Below are 20413 nucleotides of genomic sequence, written 5' to 3'. Positions count from 1 at the left end.
ACTCATTGCCCCAGCAGGCAAGGTCAGAAAGTGTCAGATTATCCCAGCTCACTGAACTTGCAATTAAAACAAGAACAACACTGAGTCCACTGCACTTGTGAATAAAGCAAGAACAATGTTGACTGGTGCTGAGATCTCAATGTGGTCAAAGGGAGGGGTGGGGGCAGTCTGCACCACCACAGATGCTTAGGCCACATGCAGAGAATGACGTTGGATAAAATTAAGTCTTCTGAGCAGGGGATGGCAGGGTGTGTGATAAGGAGCAGGAAGTAGCCGTGGACTTAAAGAAGGGTAGGACAGGAAGATGCTCTTAGTATATAACTGAGGGGTGATCTCAGGTTTTCTCCTTGATTGTTGCTGCACCAGACTCCCTTGCTGATAAGACACCACAGTTTTTGGAAAGTCAGGGTAAGCAATTTTTCCTTGTCATCCATTTCCAGGTTATTCATCCTCTCTTCTGCTATCTTCTACACTTGTCAAGACCACAGCTACTCTTCCAGCTCTACTATCAAAACTCACTGTCATTTCACAGTCTCATGGTTCAGCACTGACTATTTCCAGTGCTGCAGCACTCCTGTTATTACTTTTTGAAAATACTTCTGCCAGGGAAAAAAGTAGTCTGCATAAGTATAAAAAAGGGGATAAATTTACTGGAGAAATAATAGCAAAACAAATGTTCAAATGATATTTGAAAAAATGCTGACAAATACATCTGGCTGAATTCAAGTAATTATAACTAGTAGTAAAACATGACATTTTTAGTATTTAGTCTGGTCTCAACCAATTCCCATGGTTAAATCTCATAAATTTTACATTTTGGACAGACATTAGCTGTCTTCAACAGATCTATAAAGAAATAAAATAGGTTTTATTACATATTTGCCATCTATAACACATAAGAACATAGGTCCTATTTTGCTGTTGCTCATTTTAAACGGATAATAATAAGTTAATTAAAGTGCCTTGTGATCTGCCTTTTTTATAATTTATTGTTTTTTCTTATCTTTAGTATAATTTTACTTAAAAAATATTTTTGTGTTCTGTGAAACAGATTTTTTTTCTGCTTATTTTTTGAGTTCGTTCACATATTCTTTGACAAGTAAAACCAGTTAACACAGAACTGTTCATGTGCAGTAAGTTTCCATCATTCTTACCCTTTATTATCCTTACTTTAGTCTCTCTGCTTTGTCCTTCATAAATTGATAGATCTGTAGTTCTGCTATAATTTATGCTTCCTCTATTTGCATTACCTTGCCTGTTCCATTTTCCCCTTGATTGGACAATCCACCATCTGCCTAGTTTTTCTTTTTCATTCCATAATCCCATTTTAATTTTAACACTGACTTGTAAGATACAGCTATTAAAGATTTTATATTTAGTTTTCCTTTTCATCTCTAACTTTAATTATTAGAAAAGTTTTAACCAAGTAACATCAATTTAGTGTTCTTTTGCTGATTAAACATAATTCAATTTTCCTGGCTCCTACTCTGTTCTCTCTCAAAGACTGGTTAGCTTTTAAATATGATTCTCACATTTTCTAACATTTCAGTATCTATTAACCTCCGCCTCTTGATTGGTAGCTGAAGCTTCCATCTAAATCCTGAAATATAACTTGGAGGATCATGTAAAACAAACGTAATGAGAATGGCAGATATTGTATCATACTGTGAATATGCCTGAGCAGTGCATAGAGGTAATCCTGGCAATTCATCTTTACTTATTTTAACTAATTAGTTACCTTTTCCATTGAGTACCCACAGTCCTCTGATATTAATAACATTGTTTTTTTAATTTTCATAAACTGGAAAAAGGGTGCATTTCTCCTTTTCTTTTTCCAGTCGGGAAATTCTCATCCTCTTTAAAAATAGTTTATCTAGGTTGAGCCAAGTTCAGGTGGCAACGAAAATACTGGTTGTGTATAGAAAACATTTATGAAGTTATTTTACAAAAGTGTTTATTGGTAAATAACAAATCCACATTTTAACTGATAATTTGAAATAAATTAGAGGTCTTATTGAAAGTTAGAAAATTTATTGGAGAAATTCCTTGACTAATCAAAAGTTTTGCATGAACCATCCCCACAAGTGCTTTATGTATTGATGTTCTTTGTGCTCTGGGGTTACTTGAGTTTTCAACACACAATTTACACATGTAGGCATAACTTAGAATGTCATGTCTCTCTAACTGGGATTAATAGGAATCTTTAAACAACCTTTTCTGTATTTTTTTTTTTTCTACTAAATGACCAAAAGGATGAAGACCAGTTTCTGCATCCTAAGAGGTGGACAAAAAATATCAAAATGTACCTCACACTCTCTTTCTCTTTATTGCTTTCCCTTTTTGTGAAGCGCTGGCTCTGTTCCAGTCACCTTGAGCACAGAAAGAGGAAGAAAGAGCAGGGCTATAGTATCAGAAGATCTCTGCCCAGTTTGCACCTCCCATTTACTTAATCTTTGAGAACTGGGTAAGCAGTCCTTGCTTTTCTCCTCTGTTGACACACAAGCTGAATCTTGCTTTTTGTACAGCAATGGCAATAGCAACCTAATTCTTGGTGAACTTCTAAGCTGTTTTTGAAATATCATTGCTGCTTGATTTGATGCTATTTTTTCATACCTGCTATGCAAAACTCTGGATGCTGTTTTAAAATGAAATTAGACCAAATGGTATTAAAGAAGCAGAAGAATCTTCAGTGAAATATGTGTTATGAATCCCCTCCCTTTTTTTTTTTTTTAGAGAAGGATCAAAAGATCCAAACATCACACATATCTCCTTGCAGAATATTCTGAGGCACAGTGGTATGTCACTTTGAAATCAGATGATAGATATAGCAATGCTTATCAAACCAATACAATTCATCTCATGCTGTCATGCAGAGCTTTATAAAAAGACTGTAAACACAACATGCTCATGGAATAGGTCAGATACAGCTTTATATGCAAGAAATAAGATTTGAAAAAAATATCAATTCCATGCTTGATCACAAGCAAATAATACAAGAAAGACAAAAAAAATAAACCAAGACAAGCAGAATGTGCCTCGTGTATTTGAGATGAACAATAAATCCAACTGGTTCTATCAGGCAATTTGGCACAGTGACATTTTTCTATGGCATGAAATGAATGTTCAGGTTTTCAGTTACGGAAAGAGAAAAAGCAAACATATAGGAAAAATGAAAGGGCCAAATGGGTCAACTGTTTGAATAAGGATCAGTAGCATGGCATATCTAGAAAATGTCATAGAAAGAGAAACATAACCTCCCCTTTTTAGCCACTACCAGACCTTTCTTCTCCATTCAGCCTGTGCATGGAGTTCCCCATGTGCTGGAGTACCCTGTGGCAGCAAGGCTTTATGCTGAGTATGAGACTGCTCCTACTGTCAGTGAGGCCAGCAGGATACGGATCAGGGACTGGGGGCAAAACTACACCATCTACTTCAACAAGTCAAAGCTCTAAAGGTAGAAACTATGTGGAAGAGTGTTCTCTATAGCTGAGTGGCTACCACATCACCTACTCCCCAGCTATGTTAGAAAATGTTTGAGAGGTCATACAGTTATTCATGCCCTGCAAACGTGTTGGCAAAGTAAGCTCTGTAGTATGGACAGCAAGGCAGGGTAAGCAGACTTTACAGCTCTGCATAGTTTAGTTCGAGGGTTATGTACCGTGTATATGAAAAAAGTGACAGATATGGCATTGAACCCTGAAGATTAAGGTTCAGGACAGTGAAATACATCACCATGAATATTAACCCACTCTCTCAAAGTAACAGTTTGCTGATGATTCCCTAGCCAGTGATATCAAAGAGTATACTAACATTTGGTATACTATGCCACATTATTATACTGAAGTGATGGTTTTGTTAGCATAATTCAATGTTATTCTTCAGCAAGACAACCAGAACCAAGATGTAGTTACAAACATAAGTTCAGTTTCCAAAACTAAATTCCCAATGGAAATTAAATACAGTTTAAGATGAGCAGTGAGCTATAAGTTGGAGTACTTTTGTCAAGATCATTCATTGCAGTATGGAAGAATGCCTCAAATTTTTAAGCATAGAAGTAAACTTGGAGTTAGATTTTGAAAGCAATCTTTGCTCAATGCTGCTATCATTTGGAAATGTGCACATTTATTTTTCTATGTAATGTTGAGGAAAAATATGTGTGTCATCTATGGCATTTTGGGGTTAAGTAAAGATATGAAGTGGGTGTCCTGAAAAATGACATGGACTAGCAATTTGTTAAATAGATACAGATAGCTGCCTAGTTTAGAAAATTTAAATCTAAAGCCTCTGGCAGAATATTCACAAAAATAAGACGGAAAATACAATTCTGTAGTCTTTAAACTGCTACCCTGAGTAAAAATTAGTGAAAATTATTGCAGTATCCTGTTTAATGAAGACTGACAATTAAATCTATTGGATCAAGATGAGAAGCTGCTTTCCTTCAGGTTTTGTATGTTATTAATACACCTATCATGCCCATGCTGATCTGTTGAGGAGGGAAGAGAGCAATTTAAAATAATATACTAATAATTAGTGTTTATAATAATATAAACATTTCTGCACATAGGCCTTAAAGTGGTTTATTGTGCATGGAAAACAGGCATTACTTCAATTATACAAAAAAGAAAGCTTATAAGACCCCTAAATTAAGTGGTTAAAATTAAATACATACAGTAAAACAGTATAAAAGAGCATACATGAGATTTTTTGTTTCTTCTTCCTAGAGAAAGACCATTGCCAAGTTATGCATCAATGCACTGAAAGCTGTTAACAGGGAACAAGGGAAAGACAAAGACATTGCTATGTGCATCAGGCACTTTATTAAAAAAAATCCCATGTAGAGAAGAATTATCTCCAAAAGGATTAAGTTACTTTCTTTCCTAGCCTTATCTCATAGCTATGTATCTGAGGAGGTAAAAGGAGTTAATAGGTTCCTACCAGTACAGTTAGCTTCTGAACAAGATTTCACTATCATGAGGCAAAAAATTGATTCATAAGTAGATGACATTCAAATCTGATTTTTTCTTTATTTTCTCAGCAAGGAGGAGGGACAGGAAAGGAGGAGAAAATTGTAATGATTTTTTCCTTACTGAAATGGCACTGTTACAAGACTTTAGGACACAGTCTAATATTTTATTAAGTCTATACATCTTTGGATACTGACCATTACACAAACTACCGAGTTAACTGCAAATACTAACATAGCCCAAACATTAGATGACAATTCATAGTAATATCACCAATAATCAAATAAAGAACAAAGTCTGAGTAAGAAGTTCTTTATCCAGAGATCAAATTTAATTCAATTCATTCTCTCCCATATTCCTCTTCTGGGGGCAAACTGTAGCTGTTGAAGGATATTTTGAATTTATTTGCTTCCTGAAAGCCAAATAATTTCAGTCTATATATCTACTGTATTTTATATTAAATTAAATAAGGTCAGAATGGTAGTTTTAAGCTTGGAAGGGAAATTATTATGCTTTCTGTCAGTCTGTAGTGTCTTCTGTTACAGTTACATCTACATTTTTGAACCATTATAAATTTTGTCTTTTGCACAGATAATAAAATCTACATGCAAACCTGCCCCTTCAAACACCTTTATATCAGAATTTTTCATTCTAAAACATCCACACAGAAACATATATGCAGAATCTAAGCATATGTTTATGCTGAACATGGAAAACAATTACAAGTTGCAATAAAACATGGAAGAATTGGCTTGGTGACTAAAAATTTGCTCCATGTAAGTATCTCAGGGCATGGAATGTCAGTGACTGCAACTCCTTAGCCAGGTAACACTGGGTATTTACTAGATAGTTTGAACTAGCAGGTCTCCACTGGTGCTGATGTTCATCTGATCTCTCTACTTTTGCTCCTGAGCAAAGTAATAGAGGGTTACATACCTAGTTGTTTAAATGTCAAAGAAACTCTTAAAATATTGTCGTTTTGAACAGTCAGTGAATTATTACAAACTCTGTTTACTTTTCTGTAAACTGCCATTTTCACCACTGATATGAGTGTATTTTAACAGTTTCACAGAACAGAGACTCTTAGGTGAAATGCTACCACATAAGGAAAAACATTCAACAAAGCTAGCACATCTGAACTCATTAAAACTGGTTTCAGACTGCTAACGGGAGCCTTGAAATAGTCTTCCTATCAGATGTCATTTCCTACTGTCATGTATGATGAGAAAGCAATAAAATGAAAATTACTCCTCTGAGTTATAATGACATTTTCGTAGTCATTCTCAGGTATTTATTTATGAAATTTATTGATTGTTATTTTTATTGTAAGTTTTTGCTTCTAATGTACAACATTTCTCTGAATCTCCAAATTAAAAAAAAAAAGTCACAATTTTTAATTACTTCATTTAAAAATTGAATCGTCTACTCGTGAGAAATGCTATAGCTGGTATCAGTGCATGACAAAATAACCAGCTGACTGTAGTTATTATAGATGATGCACAAATAAATCTTGTAAAGCAGCCCTTATGAAGCATGTGATAAAGCTCTCAGGGGGAGGTCCAACTGTCATTGATTTCTTCAGTTATCTTTGTGGGGCACAGCATTAATCCATTTACGATTCCAACTTTTCTGTTGTCAGGTTCCTTTCAAAAGGGAGGGTAAACAGCAGCAGAAAGGACAGCAAACAGTGCTTAAGTGTAAACCAGATTTACCTAGTACAGATCCATGATGATTAACAAACACACACTGCTCTGCCACTTCAAGACCAGGAGCTATTTGCATAGTATTTAACAGCATGGAAAGCACTGACGGCTTGTTCCCCTAAACAATTCAAACTTTTCAGATTTACACTGGGGACATTAACTAGTCAGCGCAGAACAGGGACTACAGCTAATTTTTCGTCCTTGAAACTATTTCATGTAACTGAGGGAGGGAAAGGAAGGCAAATGGGAGCCATAGAATCTAAGTCAGGATCATGTATTCCTCATTAAAAAATCTCTTGTGATCAGAGACATTGCCTACAATAAGAGCATTTCACTTCATTATGGTTTGTTGCAGAGACTACTCATACTGATAATAAAACATTTTTCCCGGTATGGGAAGAGAGGTAACATGGAATACAGTGAACCAAGCTAGCCTTGGGGCTCTTTTAGATGAGTTACTTAATGCCAGACAGCAAAAATCTTAAATAAAGTGTATGTGAATCTCCGTTACCCCATCATCTCCTTATGTCCTGGTTCCTTGTCTCTCTCCTGGCTGGCTAGCCAAAAATGTCGTGGTTTGGACCCAACACGACAACAAAGGAAACGCCTCTCATTGCTGCTCACTCAACTCCTCCCCCCCACACACACACACACTCTGGGATGAGGAGGACAAAGCTCAGTGGTCGAGACACAGGACAAGGAGGGTTCTTCACCGATTAAGGTCCCGGGCAAAACAGACTCAACTTGGGGAAAAAATAATAATTTAATTTCACACTAATCAAACACACACAGGACACAGACAACACACAGAGCAGGGCCTGCATATGTTACCCCACCCCTTCCTTCTTCCTGGGCCGAAATCCCTTTGTTCCCGGTTTCTCTCCCTCCTTCCCCCCAGCGGCACAGGGGGACAGGGGATGGGGTTTAGAGTCAGTTCACAGGCTGGTGGTTCTTGCCGCTCCTTCTTCCTCAGGAAGAAGGATTCCTTACAATCCTTCCCTGCTTCCCCACGGGGTTCCTCCAATGGGTGAGATTCCTCCACGAACCCCTCCTTCGTGAGTCCTTCCCATGAGGTCCGGAGCTGCTCCAGCCTGGGCTTCCCACAGAGTCACGGGCTGCTTCGGGAACAAACTCCTCTGGCACTGGGGTCTTCCAGTCCACTGGCAGCAAATCCTCTGGCCACAAAATCCAAGTCCCCGCCTGGCGCCTTCAGGGAATGTTCCACCACGTTCCTCCATGAGTGCAGGGGGACAGCTGCCATCTCGCCATGGGTTGCAGGGAAACTTCTGCTTGGGCACCTTCTTCCCCTTCTTCCTCATCAACCACAGCACCGCTCTGACTCCCCAGCACGGCTCTTCTCCTTTAAGCGCTCCTCTGCTCAGCGCTTATTTCGGTTCTTTCTTACGTTAATGACAGAGAATCATCTATTGTCCCTCTAATGGCTCCTTGGCTGGGTTTGGAGCAGGGAGACCTTCTCAGCTTCTTACCGGAGCCACTCCTGTGGCCCTTCCCCTGATAAAAAAAAAAACACTAAACCAGAACACCTTATTTTCCAAAAATCTGTGAATAGTGTACCTAAGGGCTTCTTGCGTCTTTTGGAGTTGCGAAGACTTAATGGGAACTTTGGCTACCTCTTCATTTGAAAAAAAAGCAGGATTTTTGTAATGAGATAAGACATACAAACTAGGTCCTTTTGTGAAAACATGGTAGAGACTCTTACAGCTTCATCACGGGTAACTACAACTCTAAGACTGCTTGTTTGATACATGGCCGAGTAAGCTGTAATTATTTCTCAGATCTGTAATTCTCTATTAAAATAAATAAACTTGAAATATACCACTTTTGCTTCAGTAAAGGTAAAACCTTTCTAGTCCATGATTTTATTGGGCAGAAGTCTACAGCAAAATCTGTTTGTATTGGCCTGACACCAGGCATCTCAGTGTTACCAAAACCTTGGAGGAAGAAAGTGTCTTTGAGAGGACAGAGCTGCTGAGATCCTCTGCTCAATCTGTCTGGTCTGCGATGCCATGACACTGGAACTGCTGGTTTTGTACCTGATCATTTTACTGTTTTCAGATGGCCACTTGAGTTTTCCTTAGGACAGCAAAATTGCACAGTGAAGATGCAGTGAGTTTCTTGGAAGTCTTATTTCTGTCTGAGTATTTTATATGCTTGTACAGATCTATGTGTTTTTCTGCAACTGTCTGCGCATATGATTTCCATTCCACCAGCATGTGCTATGCATATTTACTGAAATGCATTTAATTTTACTGCAGATACAGCAGCATGCCTATGGAAGTGGAAAAGGATCTGGAGAATTCAGACAGTGCTTGTGTTAACACCAGCAGCCACTCTGCATTCTTGAAGTGTAGTGTTTGCAGTTTTAAGTGGATTCGTTTTAAAGGGGATTCTTCCCCATTCTTTTAAGAACTATTCATAGTTAGTAGACACTAACTTACTCAATGGAGTTAGTTCCGTGCTTCTAGAACACATGCCTAGCCAGAGAGAGTGACTTCCACTGTTTATAAAGCTCTGCTTTACCTACTCGCTGTCTAATAGATCAGATGAAAACTTAGAATAGAAGGGATAACTCATAGGAAAGATAACTATGTTCTGCTTCTGCATTGTGTCTAGTGGGACCTGTTTCTTCAGGTATCATAAACAGCGAGTAGCCCATATACATAGATTTCCTCCACGCACTTGACTGCTATCATATTTCAGGTATTTAAATGGATCTCCCCCCAGCATTTTTTAAGATGCTCGTTAAAGACAAGAGAGGCCACCTGCTGCGTGCAACTGCTCAGCAGTTCCTCCACTGAGACCCTGAACTCTTCAGGCAAAAACCCTTTTACACTTAATGGGTCACTTGGGCTTGACTGTAGAGTCTGCTGTTGCAATGCCTCTGCAACTCTCTCTAAATGTGTTTGATTGCATAAGAATCCTTAGATGCCAGACCCCATCAGAAGAGAGTGTCTTCCTGCTCTGGGTGATGAAATCACTCCTCATGTAGAAGATGCCTAGTGTGCAGCATCTGACTTGTCATCTCACAGAACAGACACTTGATGGTGTGCAGTCCTGTGTTTGGGGGCAGGTAACTGGAGGGGGTCAAGCCCTGTGGCTTGCTCTGGAGGGCCATTAAGTGGTATTATACATCTCTGCATCTTTTTTAGGCACAAACACGGAGGTTTGAAATAAAATGAACCAGACTTTTAGTTCTGTGCAAAGGTAGCAAAGGCAAGGCAGAAGTGGGGGAAGGGCGGATAGGTAGATCTGCTGATTTGAGTATACAGTTACAATATAAACAACATGGGAATAGCTTCTTTTTCATAGGATCCTGTTCATTTAACTCTCCTCTTATACAGGGATACACTTGTAGGAATAAAATCACATGGAAGTAATATGAATGAAACAGCTGATTATTTTGTAAAGTTCAGGACAAATACTCCATAAAAACTCAAGAGATTTTGTGACACATTGAAAGATAGGTCACTGCATGCTGAAAGTGAATGGTCAGCCAGTTCCAGATATAATGAAACTCACCTGGAATTTAGGCTGAAATGAAGCAAGAATGCCATCAAGGTTTACCTAATACTGTCAGTAAAATACTCATTAAAGGGAATCACACAGTAGCTCAGAGAGAAGTAATATATTATTCAGTGGTTCCAGGAAACGCTCTCATTTTCTGTATATTGCAACCAGCTGAATCTTCTGTGAGGCCCAGTTCAGCTGGTCTCAAAGCAAAGCTAGAAAGCATCAGTTGCTCTCAATCTTTCTAGCATATATATTCAGGACCTTTTATTTAGGACGCTATGGGATCTTGTGCAAAGCTCTAGCTGGGGTTTAAATACATTTATAAGCAGAACATAACATCAAACCTGTCCTCTTACAAAAATGAAAACCCATCTAAGTTTGTGATAAAGTCTGAGAAATATTCTTCTTTCTTCATCTGGAGTGAAATGAGCTTGGCAGCATGTGTAGCTCTGAATAGTAATCTACATGTAAATCATCAGCAGCCCCGTGACCTGAAAAGCCTTCTGTGTATCAGTAATAACTCTATTATGTGAAGATGACTGTCCTCAGCCAAAAGATGGGGGAGAAAATATATATTGATGCAAGTGAAGATGTATTTTTGACAGTGCAAATGCCCACTGGAAAGTGAGTGCCTGACTACAAGGGAATGTGGCTCAGAGATCTACAACCAGCACAACATCTCATTAGGGCTGCTCTCTCCCACCTCCTGTGTTCTCAAGTAATGATTTTAAGCAGAATATTGTGATTTAAAATAAAGTATTCTCACCTCCCACAAGAATACACTCTTCAGTTTCCACGTGTAGAGGTTATTGCTGTTGAAGAATTTGTTCTTTTTTTTACAGCACACATGCCACAGTTCGTTGCTTTGTTATAATTTTTTCTTTTATCAAAACACATCCAGGTTTTGGGGCAGGTTTAAATGTTAGGTTGTTCTAAGTCTTAAAAGACAGTTTATGGGCTGGAGTGAACTATACACTGTGTTAGTTTCTTCCAGTGCATGCACCGCATTATCAATAAAGTACTATTTACCTGTTTACAGAGAAAAGTAATTTTCCATTCTTCAGTAGGGAGTATTTTTATGAAGTTATTTTGTCTTTAAATTGCAGCTCTGCAGTTAACAATCTTTTTACTGTGGAATAGCATTGACACATTCTTGTTACTCACCACAGGGGATATTCACAACTGTCTGCTTCAGGCATATAAATTAGGCACTTTTAATTTCTCTGAATTGCCTTCCTGGTTGTGTTGACCTCATTTCACAGACTAAGAAAAGGAGCTTCGGCTTTTACCTTTGGTCCTTTAACTGGAGCCCACCTGAAATGTCCCAGGCAAATAGTCCGAATGTCCATTCCTCCCAAGTGAGTTAATTAATATTGTTTGCTACTGAATGGTGTCCATTCTCAGTGAAGTTACACACTGTTCAAACAGAGACCTGTTAGCCTCTCATTTCTTGAGGCTCTTCATACCATCATTACAGCACACCCTTCTGCTTTCATTGCATTCACATGTTCCCACTGCTGAGTTTGGACTCCAACAACCTGTACGTGTCAGGACAGAGAGAACAGGGAGGGCTTTTTGCTACTGAGGTTTCCACCATGTGCTTCAGCCTGTCAGATCAAGTCCAACTCTGACTTGTATGAAGGATCAGCAATGATTCATAAACAAACTAAGCTTATGCAAGTACTTTAAAAGTATGAATCTTCCCTTCCCTTCCCTTCCCTTCCCTTCCCTTCCCTTCCCTTCCCTTCCCTTCCCTTCCCTTCCCTTCCCTTCCCTTCTGTATAGCAGAAACTATAGGTCTGAATATGAATAATTTCTGAAAATCTGACTTAACTTATTAAGGTTGTGACTAAGATTTGACCTAATCACTGGAAAAAATAGGGTAAATGCAGCCATTATAAATGTTCTGGGTGACATGAGTTAGATAGAATTGGTTAGTTTCAATCATTGAGCTAATTATCAAAGTCTTCTGAGATACCTGATGTTTATAAAATCTTAAATCTAAAATCTCCTTAGAAAATGCATTTTTGATATTAGGTCTTACAGCTCATTAAGCACTGGATGGCCTGATAATATAATGTATTGTAAGAGAAATTTTAAAAGGGAAGAACTTCAAAGAAAAATTATGCTAAAACTAAAATATCTGTTCCATTTTTATGCAGTTGTCAACAGGGGAGAATAACTGAAAGGTAGATTTTCCTTCACAGTTTTACATTTAGGAGTTTGAGTTCACCAAATGCGGTTTGAGATGGCCAGTGACAGCTCTAGGTACTTTACAGGTGAACTAATTTTAGGATATTTTAGGACAAATCAGATTTATGAAACAGTTCTGGATTTCTTAAGGCAAAGTTTTACTCCAAACTTCCCCTTTTCTGGATACATATACATATGCAGAGAGAGAGAGGGAGAGAGAGATCATATACAAAAACATGTAGGCATAATTATGTATATATTCCTGGTGACATATATTTTAAATACACACATATGTTTATATATGTACACAGATACACATTTGCAGAGACAAAAAGGGAGGCAAGAAATATTCTATTCTGCTGTTACAAGTCAAAACAAGTATTTTAATTGAATGTGTTACTTTTCATTAATGTTTAGCTACAATTACTGTTTTGGGGGTTTTTTAAATTTTTTTTTTAAGCAGAGGAGGGAATGGAGGGAAAAATCCTTCAATTTTCTCTAATGTCTTTGTTTAGCAGAGGCAGCATATTCTTAGGCATACAAGCTGCGGGTAATGCAGATCTATTGATTTATCAACTGCTATCCTTAGGGTTGCAAAATTCTTATGTGCCTTCGCTAAAAAACCCAGTACGGAAAGTTATCACCATCACCAGAGACGTGGCACTGTCAACAACTGCCCATGTGATTAGGCACTTACCTTTTGATGTTCTGTTACCTTCTGCTTGTTAACTTTGTCAAGGCGGGGCACAGAGGAGAGCACCAACCAAATGAAACCTATGGTAATTACTGTAATTCGGAAAGAAATATATTGTCTGGAGGCAGTTCCACCCTCACAATCAACCTTTCTGCAACTCAAGGAAAACACAAATACCGCCTGGCTCAGACAAATTAGGCATGAAAAAATGTTGCGCATTAAATGAGTTAAAGGACCTTGCTGAAAATTACAAGGGCTGCTTAGGGAAGCAATGAATCCCATTAAGGCAGAAATAGGCTTAAAAGAAAGTAGGCTTTGCAGAGAGACTTGCATATATATTTGCTGTACTTGGTTATCTTACTCAAGGCAATTCTGAGCACAGCACAGCAAATGCATCAAGATGATAATAGTATCGTGTTCTTTGGGAGACATTCAGGGAGAAAAAAAGAGATCATTGGTGCAGTGCTGCAGAACTCCTACTTCTAATAGCAATACCTAGCTTGTCTGTAGCACTTTCCATCAATCTCATTCCAAATGTCTTACAAAAGGATTTAGACACAAAACAGTTACATGATTTAGAAAGCTAAGAAACATTTAAAGTTAACTTGTAAAAAACACAACTTCAAAATGAGTATGTAAAGTAAAAGTCACATTATGTTTTTGTTTGCTTTTCCCAAAGTATGTTCCTATTGCACAGTGTATGTAAACATCTACAGCTGAAGGAATTGTTCCTACATTACTGTATCTCCTTTGGTTCATCAGTACTACTAAATGATCCTGTCCGCAAAAAGCACTCTGTTTTAATATGCATTAGCCTTTCCTCCCATTACATTTATGGGAGGACTAGTCGACATTATTTTACTTTAAACTGCAATTGCACTGATTTTCTCCATTTCCCTTTCTCCTTAGCTTTTATATGAGTGCAATTCACGAAGAACAATGCTATGGTAGGTTTTTCATCTCGGTCCTTGATCCATTCTGACAGAAAATCTAAAAGCAGGAATGCATCAAAAAAGCAGCAGAGCTTCCAGCATGGTTTTAAGGTGGAATCAGCACATGAAAGGGCAGAATGCTATATGAATGTGTAAAATATGCGTATTTGTAAATATGTTTTGAATACAAAGGTTAAAGAGGACAAGCTGAGCTAAGTCACAAGAGCATTATGAAAGGATGGTGGAAATGCAGATCAGAAGGTGCCATGTTCAGCATTAATCATGCAGCATGTAGTACATAATAAGTGTTGTTCATGGAAAGCTTTGCTGCAGCCTGTAACCTCTCTGCAATCAAGACAACAATAAACTCTACAAAGTGGGACCAATTTCCATCAGGGTGAGGGTGTCCCCTCCCCCTCGTCTTTATTTTTAAATGCATGATGATCACATGCTAATTGTGTAGACCTGTTACTGTGAATGACAAATAACTACTTCCAAAAGGACATTAGGACATTATGGCTAACAGCTCTTTAGGGGTCGATTTTGTTCTCCATCATTAAAATCCCTATTCTATACAGAATTAGGAAATATAGTCTTGCCACAGTAGCTTGTGGTCTAAAGAATAAACAGAGCATGTTGAATAAAGGGTGAGCAAGTGCTGTTGTGAAAGCGATCTGCCCTGCACAGACTGAAAAAGGTAGTGAGCTGCTGCTTGGAGACGTGAAGGGATTTGGGAAGGGAAGAGGAGGGGTTCAGCATGGCTAGCCCACACACTGCAAGGGCAATTTTAGGGGTTATTCCACCTCTGAATTTTCTCCAGGTTCACTGTTACTCTACAGGTTTTTGCTCTGTGCAGAGCTCACTCTGCCAGCTCTCTGGGACAGCAGAAAGGTGTGTGCTTTTGTTACCTTAGTGCTGAGCACCATCTCATGAGGCAGGCTCAATGCTCTGCTAGCAGTGACAGCAAGCTGACAGCTCAGGCAGGACAAGATTGCATTTACTCAGGGTACTGGTAGAGCTTGCCTGTGTCTGCTGAGAAGTGACATGTAGTTGTGACCCCAGCTTAGGTGATTATACCCTTCTTAGAGCAGTATCTGACTCATCAAGAAGGTGTCTCAGAGGTGCTCGCATTACACAGGTCCAGTCAATGGTGGATTACCCCTCTGCGAGGCTCCCTTCTTCTTAGGAACATTTGAGAAATACAGGAAGGGAATAAAACTGACTGAGACAATAAATACCAAAGTAGGAAAAAACTGCAGTTACATGTCCCAACAGCTGAGAATTGGGGCAGGAGGAGACAGGGTAAGCAAGCCTCAGGTAACTGGGGGTACCATGTTAGGGATACTAAAGTATGTTAGGAGATACAATGTATGGCTAGCTTTTCTTTAAAGCCAAGGAGCAGACTGTGGCAGACTGAAGCATGACCATCATTCCCAGAGACATGCTTAAACTGAAAGGTTGCCCAAAGTTGGTGCAAACAGGTGTTTTGTGATTGAAACAAGACTGAGGAACTAGTCTCACTATTTATATGAGTGATGAAGGAGCAGTTTATGACTGAGATCTGCAACAAAATATAATAATAATAACAATAACAGTAACATTAATAATAGTTCTTATTGCTATTATTTTTTTTTTTCTTACCCCATGATAAAACAATTAGAATTTTTTAGTGGGGCTGAAGTCTCCTGGTCCAGACTGAAGGTCGTAAAAGTAGAAAAATTATTTGCCACTTTGAAAGGGGAAGAGTATTCAACGTGCAACATGAAAAGGAACCTTCAGCAGGTAGGTGGAGAGTGCTGAGGGGCACATTCTGCACCATGCAGTGGAACTCAACACAGCCCTAACAGAGGGGCTAAAAGAGAGGCAAATTTAATAGCATGCAAATATGGTGTTGGGCATGACTTTTTCATTTGTGGAATGAGGGGGATGAATACATGTTTAAACTACCAAATATGAGCACCTGAACTGAGCAGTCTGAGTTAGGTGCCTGCTCCATGCTAGTTGGATAGACTCCTTATACATCTAATGGCAAGAGAGCAATGCTTGCAAGAGCAACTCACCCCATCTTGTGACACATGATGAATTATGCATGTTTTTTTGTTAAAGTTAGTCCTATACTGGTCTTCGTAATAAAATACATCCAAGAAATGAACCAGTCACAACCTGAGTATCAAGCAGTTTGGTTTGTTTTTTTTTACAGTAGTTTAGGTCCAACTTTTCAGAATCAAGATGCTTGGATAAGAACATACGTGTTTGGATACTTTAAAAGTGTACTAAAAATACTACTTGACCAATCTACATGGTTAATTTCCTAATACAATTAATTAGAATGAATGTGATGGCAATATTGCCATTACAATATTAATTTCCTGAAGTAAGATGTAAACCCATCCGGGATTAATCACAAGATGGAGCACTGATATGGAAACTAAGAAGATGTCACTACTATTTTATTTATTCTCCAGACTCCTTTTAAATTATAACAAACTAAGTAGTTACTGATCTACCATTCTGCTGTCTTTGTCAGAATAACTTAGGTGTTATTCTAGGGTTAAATTTTATGAAAGTTTTGAAATCCCAGGCTTTTTTAAACAGAAGAATGGGATTCACTCCCACATGTTTTTCTGAAGTTTTAAATTGCTGCAGCACAGGTCTAGCGACAACATTGAAATACTTACGTGGCAGTGGATTTGTTACACTATTTAAAATGGAATGTAGAGCTGTCTAATGAAGTAAAAATGCAGTCAAATGTAGACCTTGTCAATCACATAGATTAACAAGGGTAGGAAGAGTGCCTTCAAAACTCTGTAAGTAATCAAAAGACAGGATTCTTTTGAATGTTTTACTGCTCAGGAAAAGCTGTTTTCCTCACAGGAAAAAAATATTTCTTTAAAGATTCTTTCAGCCCTGAACAGGTACCAGTATATCTTTTATTTATATTATCTGCAGAGCTTGTCATATTTGTATCCATATCTTTGGAGCATTCTCCATTGTCTTCCCCATTGAAATAGCCAAAGTACTAGCTGGTGCTTTTCAGCTGATACCAGACCAATAAAACATAGAAAATAGGAAATTCATATTTATATAATAGGTAGTAGACCTGACATATTAGGGTCACTAATCACTGTACCAATTTCCCTTTTGTTTCCACTGATACTGCAGGACTGCTTTGTGCATTCATCTGCATCAAGTCTCTCTAGAGTGAGTGAGTACACTGTTGTTGCCAGTAGCTTTAATTATAAAATAGTTTTCTTTGCATTCAGCTAGGCTTCAGCAGTGCCGGTGATCAGAGATTCTCCCCTTAACATACACTTACCTTCAGTGTGTCTTCAGTGGGGAAACAGTACATTTACTGCCCATATTTTCAATGCTTAATATGAAACCTGCTGGCTCCTTGAGACTCTTAATTCTTTTTCTAGCTCCTGACACCTTGGTCCCACTGCAAGACTGTAAATACTGAAAAATAATAATAGGCCACAACTAGGGAAGACTTTCCCAGATAAATCAGGAATGTGAAGCATACACTGTGAGGAAAAGGTGTGTCTGTTCAGCTGCTGTGTTACTTTACTTAATTCAATAGCTCTCTAGCAGAAGTAATATGATCCATTAAAAACAAACAAACAAACAAACAAAAATACCCAAAAGAACAAATCAATTTGTCTTGCCAAAGATCTTCATGACAGAAAAAATGAGAAGGGAATGATGGGAAGGAAAGTTACTAGGTTATTATAGAATCATAGAATCATAGAATCATAGAATCCTAGGGGTTGGAAGGGACCTCGAAAGATCATCTAGTCCAACCCCCCCGCCAGAGCAGGGTCACCTAGAGTACATCACACAGGAAGGCATCCAGGCGGGTTTTGAATGTCTCCAGCGAAGGAGACTCCACAACCTCTCTGGGCAGCCTGTTCCAGTGCTCTGTCACTCTTACAGTAAAAAAATTTTTCCTGATATTCATCTTAAACCTCCTATGCTCCAACTTGTATCCATTACCCCTTGTCCTATCACTGGTCTTCACTGAAAAAAACTTAACTCCATCGTCTTGACACTCACCCTTTACATATTTGTAAACATTGATGAGGTCCCCCCTCAGTCTTCTTTTCTCCAAACTAAAGAGACCCAGCTCCCTCAGCCTTTCCTCATAAGGGAGATGTTCCACTCCCTTAATCATCCTTGTGGCTCTGCGCTGGACTCTTTCAAGCACTTCCCTGTCCTTCTTGAACTGAGGGGCCCAGAACTGGACACAATATTCCAGATGTGGCCTCACCAATGCAGAATAGAGGGGGAGGAGAACCTCTCTTGACCTACTAACCACACCCTTTCTAATACACCCCAGGATGCCATTGGCCTTCTTAGCCACAAGGGCACACTGCTGACTCATGGTCATCCTCCTGTCTACCATGACCCCCAGGTCCCTTTCACCTACACTGCTCTCCAGCAGGTCAGCCCCCAACCTGTACTGGTGCATGGCGTTTTTCTTCCCCAAATGCAAAACTCTACACTTGCTCTTGTTAAACTTCATCAGGTTTTTCCCCGCCCAAGTCTCCAGCCTGTCTAAGTCTCTCTGAATGGCAGCACAGCCTTCTGGTGTGTCAGCCACTCCTCCCAGCTTGGTGTCATCAGCAAACTTGCTGAGGGTACATTCTGTGCCCTCATCCAGGTCGTTGATGAAGATATTGAACAACACCGGTCCCAGTACCGACCCCTGAGGGACTCCACTAGTCACAGGCCTCCAACTAGATTCTGCCCCATTGACTACAACTCTCTGACTTCTTCCTTTCAACCAGTTCTTGATCCACCTCACTGCCTGATCATCAAACCCATACTTGATCAACTTATCTACAAGGATGCTGTGGGAGACGGTGTCAAATGCTTTACTGAAATCAAGATAGACCACATCTACCGCTCTACCATCATCTATCCACCTAGTAATTTCCTCATAGAAGGCTATGAGGTTAGTCAAACATGACTTACCCTTGGTAAAACCATGTTGACTGCTCTTGATGACCCCCATCTCCTTGATATGTCTAGAGATAGTGCCAAGGACAAGTTGTTCCATTACCTTTCCAGGGATGGAGGTGAGGCTGACCGGTCTATAGTTACCCGGGTCCTCCTTCTTGCCCTTCTTGTAGACTGGAGTGACATTTGCTATCCTCCAGTCCTCAGGCACCTCTCCAGTTACCCATGACTTACCGAAGATGATGGAGAGTGGACTAGCAATGACCTCCGCCAGCTCCCTCAGCACCCTTGGAACTATTGGAATAGTTCTTTTTGAGAGTGGAAAAAAGGAACATTGTAATCTGGAAACAGCTGGAGTTGCTCAGGTATAAAACTGAAGAAAATGGTATTTTTGTAAATAAATACATACTAAAAAATTAACTTAAAAATCAGTATTTAATAATTTTTCCCTGGCACAAGGCCACCAAATGCACCCTATAGAGGAAAAAAAGCTGGTAGCATATGTGATTCCTGATCTTTTCTAAAATGGTGAGCTCCAGGATGCAAGAAACAAGGATCTCTCCTCAAAAGATTTTCTTTTAATTGAAACCTGGATTAGAAAGCAAATCAAACTACAACCTTCAGCTATCTGTATGAGCAATGCAGTACCATAGCTTTACATTTTCCTGCTCAAGGAAAGTTTACTTCATTTCCCCCTCAACTTATTTTGAGAATTTCTGTGAGACCACGTGCTTTTAAAAGTAACAGGGAGCTTATTTCTTGTAGTATTTTAAGATATTACAGATGCTTTCAAGAAGAAAGGAAAATTTTATCCCTGCAAAAAGCAAAGTGTTGTAAGAGAACTTATAAACCATAGGGTTTCTTTGTTGTCAAAGAAATCAATAAAGTAGCAATGTGTTTGGATATTAGAAAAACAGCATTCATTCCTGTGATCTCTCAACTCTGTAAAATGAGCTATTAAGACTAAATATAATTGACTGAGAATTTTTTTTTTATTATGGTAATACTCAGAATGCTTTCAAATTGTGTCCAGCACAGAACTGTAACCTATAATTACATTGTAAAAATAAACATAATTAGTAAGCAGAATCGTGATCTGCCTTCTGCCTTCCTGTCATCAATGACATAATCACAGAATTCACATTTGAAAATAGGCTTTTATTAAGCTGGCCAAGAGTCTTTCTTTGATGAGGAAGATTTAATAACTCTTTGGAAAAAAATTTTTGGTCATTTATGTTGAATGAACACCTGTTAATTATGATGTTATGTTAATTTAATGTTGGATTATGGGATTGTCTAAATTACTAGTGTTCTTTGGTGACTTAAGCCTTTTAGAAATCCTTATGCCCATTATTAATAACATTAGTAACACGAATGCAACTTCGGAAGGTTTTTGTCTCACTAATGTAAACTTACATACAGAAGTCAAATAAGTGA

Source organism: Apus apus, chromosome 2, assembly GCF_020740795.1.
Source record: "Apus apus isolate bApuApu2 chromosome 2, bApuApu2.pri.cur, whole genome shotgun sequence".
Lineage (NCBI taxonomy): Eukaryota > Metazoa > Chordata > Aves > Apodiformes > Apodidae > Apus > Apus apus.
This window is presented reverse-complemented; position numbering follows the sequence as displayed.